Here is a 16755-nt window from a genome sequence, read left to right as displayed (position 1 = left end):
TGCTAGACCTGTGTACATACCTCATGTGATGAAGGGGTTTTCAGTCAATTGGAGGGAAGCTGAGATGCATTCAGGAAAGTGTTAAGCCACCGTTCTGGACAGCACGCTGTGAACTGTCAGAATGAGGGGCGGCAGGCGTGCTGGGTCAGCCTCGTGATTCAGGAGCGGTGAGGTGAGACGTCAACTCAACTTCATAACTGAGCGGTTTCCGTGAGTGGGGAGGACTAGGGAGGGCGTGCTGGTGGAGTGGGACTTCACTTAGGAAACGGATGAATTTGGGAGGATGAATGGAAGGAACATAGAAACATTTAAAGGACAAGTTGAAGGGTGGACATTGGATTCTGTAGAGGTTAGAGAGACATGAGAGAAGTTCGTGTTTTGCTTATTTTCTGCTAGTGGAGCCGTAGGATGAGGGGGAGGACTTGAGGTTTCCATCACAGCAGTGAAATGTATGCCGGTCCTGGGCTGTGACTGCAGGCCTGGAGCGCTGGCTGATGTTACTTTTGGTTTATGTCAGGTTGTAGAGGGTGCTTTGAGCAAACCTTTATTTGGTGAATGGTGAAATCCTGAATCAAACCATTTATCCCCTTGGCTGCTGGTGCTGCCTCTTTTATGTGGAGCAAATGAAGTCAGAGGCTGAGTGGCTTTATTATTGGGGTGCTGAAGCTCTCTCAGTGAGAGTCCCCTTTTCAGGGAAGGTACAGCTTGCTACCCTGGCACTTGCTTGACGACTCCTTCCATGAAAGGTTTACGTGATGCGGACATGCAGAAGGGGGGATTCTGTGCCTAATGTTTCCCAGCAGCCTAAGAGACATCTCCTAAACCAGTGGCTCAGTGCAGCACCATCCAGGCATCAAGCCTTCACATTGCCCCTTGCCCAAGTCTTACCTAGTTCTTGTAAGAATGAAGATATTCTTTGATTTGTTTTTGCTGTTCCACTTTATTAAATTCCTTTAGTTTTATCAATGAGAGCTCATTTCTAATATCATGTTAATTAAACCACCTATTTTGACAATGAAAAGCTATTCCTGATACTTAGTATGCCAAATAGCAAACCTTCTGGTGTCAATCAAGATATGAATTCTTGAAAGAGACTCTGAAATGTTTGTCCAGGTTTCAAATGTGACCTTTCTGGCTCAATACTAGCTGACTGGGGAATCTGAGTTCTCAGTTTGGGCCTAAACTGCCCTAAAGGTAAAGCTTCAATTACCTGATCTACACATTGTATTTTACTGTGGAGGCTGAGGAATATTTTTTGAATTTCTTAAATCAATTTGTTAAACAAACTACAGAGATAGCAATGCCTGTCCACTGGTTAACTCTCTTTTACAGCCTCAGTGTGGTGGTTACAGTAAACTTTTTTGTTTTTGTTTCTACCACTCTGTTATTCTATCTGCTCTACTTTATGTTGGTCAAAGGTTTAAGGAGGTAGATCTGTAAGTAAGGAAAATGTCGTGAAGAGAACCGAGGGCGTGTATAACTGGGTGCAGGGATCCTAAAGCAGTGAAATCCTAATGAGCACTTTCCCGAGGTGTTTACAGGCCTCGGAGTGGCCTCCTTTGTGAGATTTCCACTCTGCTTCCTGGCACGAGGTGTAGTTATGAACCTGCTTCTCATTCTGTCCAGATTCTGCTGGTCTGCAGCTGGGAAGAGCTTTCTTTGCCAGGTTCCTGCCCGGTTCTTTGCTTCTTTGCAGAGTCATTTATTTTTTCATAGTTTCTCTCCCACACGGTTCCCAACCGGGACTCAGGATGAATCAGTTCCCTGGGCTTTTTGTTGTTGAAGGCAAGGAAGCCATTGTTGTCCTGTGATGCCCAGCACAGCCTGTCCTCTGAATTTGCCTCAAATTTTTAACAGATTTCAAAGGGACATCAAAGTCCAGGGTATTGAAGATGCCTGGTCAGGGAGCTCTGAGATTGAGTGGATTTTCTGACCTTGTAATTCCTTACAGGCCTACATGGCCTCTTACACTTAAAGAAAGAGACCTAAATTTTACCATAAAAAAGAAGTCGAGACACATGGTTATGAAAATGAAATGACTGTGTGAAAGAATGTTTATGTTATGAATCTACACTGAATAGTATAAAATGCTGTTTAATGTTGTATGTATATAGATGCCCACCATACATGTATGTTTATGATGGAAAAGATGTTGCAATATATCAGTCAGGAAGATTCCACTTTCATGATTGAATCAAAATAGCTTAAACTTTTTGTTTTGTTTTGTTTTGAAATATAGCAAGATCAACTTCACTCCTGGGCTGCAGTTAGTCAACCCACACACTCACTGGATTATATAGACGGGGAGTTTCCCAGGTGAGTCCCGTCTGCTTGGCCACCATCTAAACCTCCTGATGAAGAACACAGGCCCAGGGATGCTGATGCAGGTAGGCCCCCAGGAGGAGTGAATGCTCTGAAGGTCACAGCAGGTGTCTGTGTGGTGCTTACTGGGTTGCGAGTCTGGGTTTCTCTTCTAAGCATTTCTTAGATTAACTCAAGCAAAATCACTGGGAAGCTTGTTAAATTGAGAATCCTTATGCTGCATCTTCAAGGATGCTGAGTTAGACTTTTGGGGAATGGGGCACTGGAATTGTCCAGTTACTACCTTGTGTACTTAGTTTGAGAACCACCACTTCAGGGTCCAGCTGTGGCCGCCCCCCAGGGAGAAGCTGCACATCCTGTGTGGGCTGAGAGAGCTTGGAAGGGAAATTTTGGTCTACTGGCTTTGAAGGTGGTGGCCACCTCTTCCCACTGTCTCTTCCCTTACTGCTTTCTTTGTGCCTTTCTTCATGTTTTCCTTTGCCTTCAGGGATAACTGGGAGAGGTGAGATAGAGATACACATTTTATTAAATCTAAATTTTAAGGAATCTTAAAAATTATATATTCAGATGTAATATTTATTTTTCTAAAAAAAAATTTGGTTATTTTTCTCTTTGTACCTTGCGTTGTCCTAAAGTATTTTGTGTAATTTTTTAAGTATTTTGAAGATTGCATGAGGTTAACATCAGCTACATATGGAGCTCAAAACTAGGAAAGCATTTGATTGTATTAAATTAGGAATCATATTTTTGTAATAATGTTTTTATGGAGTTTGAATGTTTTATTATTTCTTTCTTTTTTCATTTTGGCATAATGAATTTCCAGCTGCTTTTTGGTGGACTGATCAGGAATATTGACATCTGACCCATTAAGTGATGAGTAAATAGCAGAGCATTGTCACTATTCAGAAATCTCTCCCTCACCAAGTTTTCCTAAATGGTAGCATCGGTGTTGGAGTTAAGACTTTTGATTCCTCTGCCCCATTGGCTTATTGAGAGAAAGACGGTGGGTAGAAGCTTGATTTGGACTTGTAAAAAAGGGTGCAACATAAGAGTATGGAGCTGGCCTCTGCCGCTTATCAGCTCTGAAACCTTGGGCAAGTTTCCAAACCACTGTATTCAGTTTCTCCACCTATAAAATGGTGATAAGAATAACATCTCCTGCAATGGGACATTGTGAGAATTATATGTTAAAGCATAGAATTAGCATTTAGAATGCAGTCATTATCTTCCTCATGAGTTTCCTTTAAAACCAACAATGCACCACATCATCAGTGACTTTATTCTAGGCTCCTGCCTAAAGGTCTGCAGAGGGAGCCTGGTGCTCATAACCTCCTGTTTTTATACCAGTCCTGGAATGATGTGTTTGCCTGATTTTCCTTTGCACTGAGACACTAAAAGGGGGCCCACACCCAACCCTGCACATCCCCCTTTTAACATTTAGTGCTCTTGAAACACTGCTTAGTGTTTTCTTGGTGGACTTTACCCCTGAAATGAACAAAAAATGAGAGATGCAATGTAGGAAACATCGTCGCATGTAGATCTCTGAGTCTCTTGTGGTGCAGAGTACAATTGATCAAAGGCTGAGGTAGGGTTCCTTAATGCAGAGATCTTCAGTTCTTCAGGGCTGAGGGGGTTCTGACCATAATGACACCTGAAAAAACATTAAGGACATAAAACCATATTTAATTTTAAAAGGAAAAGCGTGTATCTAAAAGTCTTGATCACATTGAATACACTATTTTATTTGTTTATGTTAAAAATTACTTACTGGTTTGGAAATAGCCAGGTGCAGATATAGAAAGACTGATCAATTTCACTGAGCGTTCTTTTAACAGTCGTTTATATCTTACGTTTTACATCATTGATTAGGGAGGTGTTTTCATTTTTTTTCTTCCCTAGTGTGTCTACCTTTCTTAACTTTTCTAATCAAAACATTTATAATAACCTTTAAAATTTTAGGGAAGTTTTAAAATTATGAAACATTTTGTTATTGATTTAGTTGTATACTGGAGGAACACTATATGGAAAGTTAATTTGTGATAATCTGGATTTTAGTTTGGTAAAAGACAACAGTTGAAATTGATGCCAGAAAATTTGTAACCTAGTTTTTCCTTCATTATTTGACATAGCTCGCAAAATGCCAGAGCAGCAATTTTTAATATAACTTGTCTCCTTTTAAAATATGCATTCTTGAAGAGGATGATGGAGGTAAGTAGAAAATAGTTTAATATAGTGACTTGTTTTTCTACAGTTGATCTCGTATAAACCCAACAGCCCAACAGCTATTTTGTCCAAATGTCCAGTGTCCCTTTCTAAATATTTCCTGCTGTGATTCTGTGGGACATTATCATGTGGGGGCCACAATACCTACCTTCCCTGTCCTAGGAAAGCAGTCAGTGGTAAGAGTGAGAATGTTGATAACATAGTGAAAACTTTGCATAAAGTCTACTGCTTTTAAAAAATAGATATAAATTGCAAACTTTGATAAGGTTATGAATAGTGATAAACTTGACAATATTGGTGCATAATATTGTGCAGTGACATCATGGCTAAAATCACTTTACAACATGCGGTCCTTTTCAATTTTAATTTAAAGTAGAACTCAATGATTTTTTTTTTTGAAAAAGAAAGACGTATGCTTTCATCTTAGAAGATTGGGTTTCTTTGCCTTTTTTTTTTTTGTCCTCCAACTCTTCTTAATATTGGTTTCTAATTTATATGTCCAGCTAATTCAGATCCATCGTCTGCATTTTCTGCCTTTCTCGTGGACCTGTCTTTCATTTTCTCATGATCCATTTTTAGAAATGAGTTTTTCTCTACTTTCAAATATTGATGAAGAAACTGACCCTCTGTTAAATGACTCTGAGTGCGCAGGCTGAGGTGAAGCCTCCGTGTCCTTCCCACCAGTGAGCTGCACAAGTGCTGCAGACTCCTGGGCATCTTCTGCTGCCACCCTGCTCCCTACAGCACGTTTGTGTTGTCTCCACAGAGGAGTATAATGTATCAATAGTCACCTTCTGTGGTCTGTAGAATGCTTCCTGGAATGACAAGGCAAGTTAGGAAGAACTAATAAGGAAGTTACGAAGCAACGTGCTCCAAAAGTTCACAGCAGAAACATTAATAAGAAGAAAACCTTTTCAATTATCATTTTTCTTCGTCTTCTCTCTCTTCATTTTCCTTTATGTATTTAATTCGACCCACCTCCCTGCTATGGTGGTTTTATCTTCTGAAGCCCCATGATATTTTATTTATATTTCTATCATTTGAATTATTTAGGTATGTAATTTGTCTGTTTCTACATATCTGTCTCTTATGTAGACTCCCAACATTTTAAGACCTTTGGACACATATACTTAAATATTTGAGTGAATAATTGAGGATATTTTGTTGAAAAAGATGTAAATAAATAAAATATCTACTCAGCACATAAATGCAATAATTTGAGTTTTGTGTGTGTACTGAAACATCCCATGGACCATTTTAGAGGCTCAGTACCAAGTTTCAAAGATTGCACAACAGATTTATACAAACAGACAATTAACTTTAGTTGATGAATTCATGGAGATCAGGATCAAGATGTCTGGGTGTGAACAGAGACTGGATCATTCTGGGTGCATCTTTGGAAAATCAAGGCCCTTATCTTTAGTAATATGAGTAATCAAGAGAGTGAACAGAGGGCTGATTTTAGAAAAGCTGTTTGGGCACATAAAATCCCGGAGGAAAATATGGAAGGAGAGTTGGTAGAAACATGACAAACTTTTTGTGTAGAAATCCTAAAAATTGTATTTACATGCTGGCTGAAAGAATTGTTACCTACTTTGGCTCCAAAAAAGAAAAAAAGGGGGAGTGGTTTGAGCAGCTTATGAATATATAAAGTGTCCAAAAGAATTATAAAGGAAAATAGATTAAAATGAAAGGAATTTAGGATGGAACAATAAAATGAAGCAGAATTTATTTCAGAAGGGCTAGCAGTTTTTAAAGGTAGTTGCAAATTTATCCCTCAGGTTGAAAGTAGAAAGGGAGAAGGGAACAATTATATATCATGCCATGTGTCCATAAGATTAAAAGCAACAGTCTCAGAAGAACAACTTTTCTGGCCTCCTGTATCCAAAAGAAGTGTTTCTACTGGTTCTTAATAAAAGAGACTCTGTGGGATGAAATGCAAATACAGCATCATCACCCCATTTCCAAGCTTAGTCCCAGTGCTCTAACACATGTTTAATGGAGGTTAATGCAGAAATTCTGCAAGGGGCCAAGGGCATGTTTGATGGCAGTCATCTCAACTTACTGCATGGTCAAGGGGAAAAATGCTGTAGAACAGATCAGCCATGTCTCCTATAAATGGTTCTCCATGTTCAATTTCTTAAAAAATCAGCCCAAATTTCCCCCTTATACGTGCAAGCTAAACCTCATGTGTGGCTATCCTTTGTTGGCAATGAGCAGCAGCTCAATACTATTAAATAATCAAATAGCAGAATACAAGTTTGGCCCCCTTTAGGGAAATTACATGTTTAACCCCATCTTCCTTTGGAGAAGGATGTGGTATACCAGAATTACAGACCCGTACCATTTGTTAGGCAGCTAGTCATAAGTCATGCTCTTTAAATGAAATATAATGAAGTCTCTTTCAATTAAATTGACTAGATTTGAATTAAATTAACATGTACCATTAAAGAAGCTGTAGTTTAATAATTTTACGTAAGTGCATATTTCCTTAAAATGTAAAACTTGTTCCCACATCAGCTCAGCTCTTCAGTCATGGCCTCCTCAGTGGTGGCCCATGTCCCCACTCATACACTTTTTGTCAGTGGCCCCAGTGACATGGATTTTGGGGAGGGGGCTGCTGTGAGTAGCAGCAGTGCTGACCTTGGTGTGCCCAGGGGGGCCTGGGGAGCCACGCTGGCCTGGATGGACCTGGCTCCTGGAGAGGCTCCTCTGCCAGAGCCCTTGTCTCCTATTATTCCATAGTTGTCATGTACTTTTCTATCCCTGGGGGTTGGGACTCTGGGACGGGAGTGGAGAATGGAGGAGGGACTGCCCCAGCAGCTGCCAAAGCCACTTTTACTTCAGGAACACTCCCTTTTCCTCTCAGTTGCACCCCCTTGGAATCCCTGCTGCATGGAAGCTATTTGGAGAAGAAAGGTAGCATCAGAGATCTCATGACCCCTCGGCCAGAATTAGGATATAAGGGGCCCTTCCTCTTAAGCTAATTATGGCTTACAGTGATTTGGTAAATTATACCTGTATAAACAGAACTGAAGCCTTTATCTTTTCTTCCTACCTGAGACCTTCAGAATTTGGAAACTCTTAGGTTCCTAGGAGCCTTTCCAAGTGAATAAGGAAGGCCATTTCATGGCAGATGCAGGAACCTCAGGATATTTTGGAACTTGAGAAAAGTCCACCTGGGTCTGCAGGCATTGCGGGTGGGGACTGGCGGTGGGGCTTTCCTGGCCTTGGGAGGCCTTTCAAAAGTTCAGCCTGAGATCCCATATAAGAAGTTCCAGCAAGGCCAAACTTAAAAAAGTGCCTTAAAACAAATCATGTTTTACAAAGCAGTGGATCTTCATGTAGATACTCTTTGCACTGAGCAAGGTGTGAGAAGCCTGGAAAGTATGTGTTGAGTTTTACTGTGACTGTGTGTTATACATGGGGTCTAAAGGGACATCAGTGTCTTGCAGTGAAGGCTTCCATGGGGCAGGATATGGTCTGAAAATGTGCTGACTGGTCCTCATTCTTCTGGACGTGTAACATATTTGTGTGATGTTTTGTGACTGTGCTGTGTAGTGGGGCACAACTTGGTTTTCTCAGACACACGTGGTGTGTATACAGAGATATGGTGCATCGTCTCTGGAAAAAACATTGGGAACTTTGCAGCAAATTGTGTGAATTTTTACAGCATCGCAGACATGTTCACCGGGTCATAGCATCCCTGGCACAATTTGGGGCAAGCTTTGCTGAAAGTTGACACCATGGACAGGACAAGGAGAGGGAGATGACACTGTGGCAGACGAGCGTGCGCAGGGGTGAGACTGGCTGTAGGAACTCAGATTGTCCTCATCGTCATTGGAACAACACACACACACAGGTCCCTCAGTCAGTCGTGATCTGCTCCAGGTGCAGGCACCATTTGTCCAAATCCAGGCTGACGGCAGAGGCCTTGGGCAGGTGCACCCCTCACACTTGCACTTGCTGCAGTCCTCCCTCCTGCAGGTGTGCAGCCCTGAATCTCCCTTGCTCAGCGGCTTAAGCTCACCTGGCTTGTGCTCTGATTTGGGCTGTGCCCTGATTATCCCAAGGAGGAAGATGATCTAAACCACCTCTGTGCAGAGGGATTGCTGCTGGTGCTTGTCTTCATGCTGCTCTGAGACCCTGAGCTGACCACGCTGATGGGCCTGGACAGAGAAGCCTGCACAGAAGCCTGGGCCTATGAGTCCTGGAGCCCCGGGACTGGTGGTGCTCAGGCAGTCCATGAATCTCTTGTGCTTCTCCTGAGTGGAGGGCAAGGAGCAGGCTTGAGCTCCATCTGGGGAGCACTGTAGGGCCCTCTGTGTACTCACTGGTATTTTGGATGTCTCTGATCAGATCCAGAGACAGCATGCATAACTGCTGGGTGAGGGTGTCTCTGGGGTCAGGCTCCCCACGCTGCCTGCCACCATCAAGGGTGCCTACAGCAGGCCTGGGACCCGCTGTCACTCTGAGCTCTGGTGTCCATCAGGCCGTGTAAGTGTGGCCCCTCCAGCAGACTTACAGCATCTGAATTTGTGATTGTGGCTTTGCACCCTCTCTCCACTAGAGCCTCTTCTTTCTCCAATGTGCAAATAAACTCAGCCCCGATGCAGACTCCCTCCCCCACCATCCAAACTCTACCTCAGTCTGTCTTCTGAGCAATTGGCAGGACGAAATGAGAAAAGGAGAGGAAAGTCAGGAGCAAGTCCCCAGATGATGAACACCCTCCAGGGATTGGGACTAAAGGCAGCACCTCTTCTAGGAGTGCACTAGGAGTATTTCCTCTTTTTTTCTCAGTGAGCTGGAGGCTGAAGAACCAATAGTGAGTCTCTTTTCCTGACAGATGAGCAAATGAAAAAAGAAAACCTTACAAAGTCCCTAAAACCAGGTGGCCAAGTTATGTGACCATGTCAGAGTGAGGGGGTGTGGGGTGGCTGGCTGGGCCAGCTTGGAGGTGGGGGGCCTGGGCGCTGTGTGCTCTGTCAGCCCATCTCCTCACTTGTGCTGCAGTGCACAGCTCTTGGCAGTGCAGACTGGGTGTAAGGTGGATTTGTTCAGATTCTGTGCCGCACATTAGAAGGCTTAATCAGGTATGGGATGGGGTCTTTTGGTTGACTCCTGACTATGGCAGGCCACGTGGTTTGGCCTCTTTATGTTGGGAACAAAGGAATCACTCCTTCCAACATTGGCCAAATTCCACCCAATATATGGGCTTCAGTAAGGACTGAACAGTGCCATCATCTTGTAATATTAAACAGCAGTGACTGGTTTGCCACTGATTGGACTCACTGATCAGGAATTTACTGGAGAGCCCCAGAAGAAGCCCACTGGATCTGCAGGTTAGCCTTTGGCCTGGCTACCACCAAGATTGGTAGATGTGCCTTGGGTTTTCCTTGGGCACCAGGTCACTGACATGTGACATTACCACAGTAAAGTTTGCTAGCCTACCTTATATCCATACCAGATGGAGGACATCTGTTCTTAAGTGGTATGATTATCTACTCAACTTCTTTGTCCCAAATATAAGATTGGAGAGTGTGACCCTGACTTAGAGGCCTTGGCTAACTTCACACGGAAAGCCCTGAATGATAACCAGCAGTTTTACACTACTGAGCATGGAGTTCCCCCTAATGTGGGAGGCAGATTTACAGAACCAAGTGGCATCAGACACACTGATGGCTTCTCAGGGAGAAACTGGTGTGGCTATTCCTGCCACATGCTGTGTTCACATCCCTGATGAATCGGGAAATGTCTCTACCCTTTATGATGATGTGAAAACCCAGAATGTTGATGGTGCTGACACACAAGGCCCTGAAGTTCTCTTTGATGTCGATCCCTGGTTTTCAAGTTTGTTTTTGATTCCTAAAGGCTGTGCTCCATGTTTTCAGGACTATTTCAACTATTGCTTATGCTCGTCGATACTATTCCAGGGTTTTATATGGTTTTTAGCTTACAGTGCACTGTGCACCCTGCCTTTGTAAAACTACGGTGACGTCTCTAACATGCACCCCTGCTAAACAGCATGAACACGTGCATTTTTCCATCAGAAAAACCCCAGAGGAAAGCCCAGTTCAGCAGGAAGCAGCTAGGAGAGGATGATGCCGGTTCCTACTTTCCATAGATGTAGAAGGAATTAAGAGTGGGAAATACTGCCATCACTGACCATCTGGTATTCATAAGTGCTTAAGTGTTCAAGGCTTTAGATGGCTTTCCTCATGCTCTGGCCCACAAGGGTTGGGCTGGAGAGGAGGGGCTGGTTGGGTGGTCTGCCCAGTCCCCTGGTGGTGCTGTGTGCTTTTGCCCCTGACACCTCAGAAAAGGCAACTGAGTTTCTATTTTCTGTATGTTATTGTTCATAACCCACCCCAGCTGCACACGCAGGCAACTGTTTGTAGTCTCCTGTGGTTTCTTTGTATTTCGTTACTTGAGGTGCAGGGACTGCAGCAAGAGGTCCCAGGTCTCAGCCTACTTCAGTCCTAGAAACATATACCAATCTGCATCTAAACTTCCCAAGTTTTTCTCTAGAGCACTTTTCCATAGCCTCCCTTCCTAAATACCCTTTGTTGTAGGCACAACAATATTAGGAGATTCCCAAAGCCAGAGGTAAACATGCCCATAAGGACATGCCTGGTGGAAGTAAGAGCTGCTTCTGCAAAAACAAGGACAACATTGCAACAATTTGTTACCTTGTATGCGACCTCTATGGAAATTAGGGCCGCCCCTTGAACTCTTGAACTTTTACTGTAAAACCCCCTTCCATCTATCCCTGGCAGGTTCACTGTCTTGGAGGCACTAGCCCGCTGTGAGCTCCTTTGCCTGGCAAAGAAATAAAACTCTTTTCTGCTTCATCCAAAAAAAAAGAAAGTAAAACTTGTTAGAGACTGCTCATTCATTTTCATAAGGTATAATTTGTATATGTTAAAGGGGTGACTTGATTTATTCTCCATTCATAGCAGAGCAGCCCATCCTCTTCATTTTTCTTGCTGTCCTCTCTACAAATGTGAAACTCATCCAGGTACATTTTGTTTTGTAAGTCATAGGCTTATTTGTGGTGATGAAGAAATCATTTCTGAAACGTATTTGGAGTTGTGGGGGGCCCAGGCATTTTTGTGAGGGAACTTAAAAAAAAAAGAAAGAAATGGAACATTTAACATTCTGTCAGGGCTGCTCATTCTCCTACTTTGTGTCACAGTAATGTTTGTTCAAACCAGGCTCATTTCCTGATTCTTAAGAAGGCAGAGAGGAGTTGGCAGATGTCCCCTTGTAAGCTCACCAGTTACTCTTTAAAAGCCACCATCCTAGTTAATGAATGGGGCCCGGATGCTGGCTCCAGAGTAAAAGGCAGTTCCCAAAAGTGCTCCCGGGCCCTGGGAGAGGAGAACAGGGGAGTCTGCATGAGGGGCAAGCATCCTGAGGATGCTGTAGAGCTGAGAGGGTTCCTCACGCACTCTTGCCCACCGACTCCAGACCTGAGCTGTTACTCAAGCCAGCGTCCTGGTCATCGGCCCCCAGCATGCTCGCTTCTCTTTGCTTGTTCCACGTTTTGCAATTTCTCAATCTTATCTTTATTGTTTCTCTTTCCCTTCCTTTTCTTCCCTCTTTCTTACTTTTACTCTCTACTGTCTTCTTTCTCCTCAACATTTATTTTTCTTTCTTCTCTAACTATTCTCACTAATTCCCCCCTTAATTTGTAGTACAGTTAGTTATTCTGTGTGTTTCTTTCACCTTAAAATCTTGACCCTCTAGAACTCCTATAGTTCAGCTTCTGATTTTGAAGAGAATATTTTCATGTATAAGATTCTCCTAGATGTTGTAACACACTGATTCAAGGAAATAAGAAGTATAGTGAAAGGGATGGGGATGGGAAAATCAATTCAATTCAGGTCACATTGATTTAGAGGGAAATCCACTGTTTAGATATCAGTGTTCAAAATATCGACTGATAAAATCTTTCTAGTTCATTGTTCTGGTCAGCTGTACACATTCTTGTTCACCATCAGAGCCCAGGAGTTTGCTTTTGGGGGCAGGTCACCAGGTCTAGGGCTGTTACTGTTCCATCAGGGGACCCTGTGGGCTCCTCCTGCACTAGCCACACAGAGAGGAGGAAGGGACACTTTCTCATCAGTGCAAAGCCCCAGGACCTTTTCTCAAGTCTATTGTACTCAGGAGGATTTGGAGGTGACTAAAAACAGCAGAAAATAAAAATGTTCCAGTCTGGACAGGATTTAATATTAACTCTTCCTAGCCTTGCTGTTAACGATCTTCATTCCAAATTGGCTAGCTCAGGTGTTAAGTTCAGAGTAGAGATTTGTCAGTATAAGAGAAAAGAAGCCCTTTTACTTAACTCAGTGGAACAGCGCTTGTCTGGGGAAGGGCTTGTATTTTAAGGCCACTTGCTAATTCTGTGCCACAGTGACGCCTGTCGGTGAGTGACTGCTTCCTGGTCTTCTCGGTGATTTTTGTTCTGAAAGAGACACTCGGAGCTCAGGTGGTGCCTGTGCCTTCTGTTTGATCCCTGCCCCCCTTCCCTGCTCAGCTTGCTCTCTTCCTGGTGGCTCCCACTTCCGTGGTTGGAATCACTGGATCATTCTTTTGATCTCTCATTCCCTCCTACAAGTACGCAACAGATATTTTAAACATCTGCTGTTTACCAGGCACTATTCTTGATGCTAGGGGTTCAATAAGGGGAAAAAAATCTACAAAATCTCTGTCTTCATAGGATTTGATAAATAAGTCAGCAAACAAGTGAATTGTGTTGTATTTCATTTGAGGAGCCACACTGTGAAGGAATCACCAGGGAATGGGGAGAGCTGGGGAGCCGACGGGGCTGCTGCTGAATAGAGGGCCCAGGAGGACTGCACAGAGCCCGGAAGGAAGGGGGCAGGGAGCAGGGGTGTGCAGATGCCCCTGCTGTGGAGATCTGGTGCCGGGCGTGTGACTGGTGCATCCAAAGGCAGCAGGAAGGCCGTGTGGCTGGAGCAGAGGTGGTTAGAGAGGTCGGGGTGCGGGTGGACAGAAGAAGGCCCTTGGGCCCATGTGGAGATGGTGCTTTAATCTACGTGAAGTGAAAACTTTCAACACAGTTTAACAATATACTGTATGATTTAAATAAGTGCCTTTTATTTTTCCTATACATTGTCACATACATCAACTAAAATTCTACTAAAGTAGAAATGTCTAAAGTGTCCCCAAGAGAGACTGCTGTGTCTTATCAGGTGTCTGGTCTGCATGCCAGTTTGGGGTGGGGATCAATGTGACAGGAGACAGACTCTAGTCTTCATCTGGCCCAGATGCTTGTGTTCTGGGCCTCTGGTCTCTCAATGCAAATGCCCAGGATGGACATGATGAGTCATTTTCAGACTGATCCATGCAGCCCTGGGGATTCCTGGAGGCTCTGTTATGTTTTTGTTTTCAAACTACCATGCAAGCTTCACTTAGAAGAAAGTATCCTGAGTTTAAAAAAACCAAACCAAAATGTGGACTTGGGTGTCCCTTAGGTTTTCCAATATGAAGAATTTGCAGTCTTGTAGATTCTCAAATGACAAACTTAAAGGAGCAAAATCTCTTATTACTCAGTGCCTCTTGGTGAATGTTCATTATCTCTTATTAAAGTGGAAGGTAGATTGTCAAATAGTCAGATAAGACGTTCAACATTCCATCCTTCAGGACTGGTGTGTTGGCTTCTATCATTGTACAGACTTAAGTGGCTAATATAAAAAGTGAATGTCTTTGCAGGTACTTCCTGGTCCCAAAACAAACTAGCAATTGAGAGAAATAACCATGATTGATGTGTAAAGAAGGGCATAGTGCTAATCTGATTTTGAAAATAACTGGTGACATGAGGGTTATATATTTTGTGTGTTAAATATACAGAAAAGCAGTCTTGTCTTATAATATGGAGATATAACTGGGAGGTAACCTGCATATTTTGGGTACTTATGGTTAAAATATATATTTTAGTTAGTTTTGTTTTCTGATCAAAGAAGTGAGAAAATTTGCTATTAAATATATTGTCTTCTTCCTTTTCAACCCAGAATCGCAAACTGCTGTTGTAGAAACTCTGAAAAAATAATCAGATGCTGTTCAGGAGGTAAGAAGATTTGATTAGGATGTCAGATCCCTTTCTCTTATTTGTCTTAAAATTGTGACAAACTGATTTCTCTTTCCATCTACCTGCTTACTAGGCTGCCCTGTTTCTCAGCCTGCAGGGGAATCCAGGCAGGTGGAAGCGGATGCTTTCTTCCATTTAGACTTTGCCAAGAAAGTCAGCCTTGAGGTGGAACTGAATACAGGTGTCTCAGATTCTGTGTCGTTGTGTGTCCAGCCAAGGAGCTGAGCCCACAGCAGCCACTCCAGCAGTGAGCAGGGCCACTCTGTGCAGGAGAATGTGCCTGATTGAGCTAACAGTCACATGGATAAGAAGTTTTTAATGTGTTAGAGCTTTCCTAAAATCAAATAATATTCTTCAGTTGCTTTGGTTGGATAAAGCATTAGTTTAATTTCCACAAAATTTTTTTATTCTGTTAATAAGGAAGCCAAATGTTATGACTTTTTTCCCTGCACAAATATACACCTCCTGCAATAATAGAAAACACTTATAATTGTGGTTAGCAATTGCTCTTTTGAGTATAAAATCATTTGAAAATTTTACTTACACATACTCCCACTATTCTTTTAAAAATAACTTAGCATGTGAAATTGCCAATAAGAAGAATGTTTTCTGGAGCATGGTGTAAGCAGAAAATGAAACAGTTTATTCCTCAGTTCTAGGCTCAGGTCTGTTTCTGGTTATTTTGTGACAACATACTCAGGCTATCTAGGGCATAGTGTTCATCTCTGTAAAATCAAATAGTTTGCTGATTTTTGAGACTTTTTCCAAATATAAAATGGCTTCCCTCTTCAAGTGAAGCAGCCCTGCATCATACATGAAAGTTTGCTCCTCCTGGAGGAGAAAAAAGACTATAACATTAGTTGAGAACTTCATTTCATATGTCCATTCCTGTGCTTTTCAGAAATATGGCTAAATTGGTCATTATCATAAGAGTAAAGATTCTCTTAATGTTAATGTCATAAAACAGGTTTTCCCAGCTTCTTTTTTTAGAGCAGAAACCTACATGATGCTAGGGGACTTGGAGAGGCGTGGTGGGCTCAGCTGAATGTTAATTACTGTGTAATGATTAGCTGATAGAGAATACGATTTAGAAAAATAAAGAGCGGTAAAGAGAAATAAAGTGAGATATAATTAAGAAAAATATTTATAATGTCTTTTCATTATTTTTGTGACTCTTTTTCTGACATGACTAAGTTCTAATCTGAGCTAATGTATTAGATTTTTCTAGTTCTCATCTCCAGGCCATATCTTACTGAATTCTCTGTTATATATGATAATGCCAAAGAAAACCTGGACAAAAAGTGTTCTACACAATCAACAATGATAAAGCACATACAACATTGCTCTATATATTAAGATTCCAGCTATAATTCAAGGTAGATATTCATATCTATAAAATTATAGTGACTTTCTATTTTTCTTAAGCTGTGAACCAATAATAAGCAGAAAACCTGATGAACTGGGTGATTTAAAAACAGCTGATGGTACAGCTTGGAAACGCAATGGTGAAATAGACTGATTTAAATTTCACAGCTTCTCATTTCCTTGTTGCCAGTGAATTGTCTGGAAGCTAGAAAATGTAATACACTAATTGGGAGGTGACAATATTTGGAAGTAATTGAGGTCAAGCACTCAGCAGTGATATCACTTACTCTTGGAATCACTGACTCTTTGTCATAAGTTTACTTCGGGACTGGTTCTTTCTTTAGATGATGTTTGTCTGTGTCATATGAGGCTAAATAACTGGCCATAAAATGGGTTCAGGAAACCAGAATTAATTGCCAACCTTCTGTGCACCTATTCTTTTACTGTATTATCTTATGCAACACTTAGAATAATCCTTTGAAGTAATTATTATAATTGATATTTAACTGATAAGAAAATGATGTTTATAGGATATAACTAGCTTTAGGTCAAAAAACTGATAAAAGGGTGAGAGCCAGGATTTGAACATAGATCTGTTTGACTTTATACCTCATGTTATCTCCACTGTGATAAAAGCTGTACGTTTACATGGGTCATTGCCCTGTGGCTGCTTAATACCATCTCATGCCAAAATCATCAAAGGATGAGGTGACAAGTTTACATTATTCTAT

At 42.1% G+C, this 16755-nt stretch overlaps 1 protein-coding gene and 1 pseudogene across 14 annotated transcripts in view; one reads left to right on the top strand and one right to left on the bottom strand.

The window, feature by feature from the left end:
* Window positions 1-16755, top strand: part of LOC140699183 (formin-2-like) — a 129800-nt gene that overhangs the window by 45139 nt on the left and 67906 nt on the right. For 11 of the 14 annotated variants that reach the window (XR_012077186.1, XM_072970923.1, XM_072970918.1 and 8 more), the window contains exons 3-5: window positions 2240-2316; window positions 14583-14638; window positions 15878-16035. The gene's annotated coding sequence lies outside the window, so the exon portion shown is untranslated. The remainder of the gene's footprint in view (window positions 1-2239; window positions 2317-14582; window positions 14639-15877; window positions 16036-16755) is intronic. The other 3 variants (XM_072970913.1, XM_072970912.1, XM_072970914.1) reach the window with 3 other exon arrangements.
* Window positions 8213-9034, bottom strand: LOC140699558 (protein sprouty homolog 2-like; annotated as a pseudogene).

The sequence above is a fragment of the Vicugna pacos genome, chromosome 11 (assembly GCF_048564905.1).
Source record: "Vicugna pacos chromosome 11, VicPac4, whole genome shotgun sequence".
NCBI classification, from domain to species: Eukaryota; Metazoa; Chordata; class Mammalia; order Artiodactyla; family Camelidae; genus Vicugna; species Vicugna pacos.
Note: the sequence above shows the minus strand (reverse complement) of the source record. Positions and strands in the feature narration are given on the sequence as shown.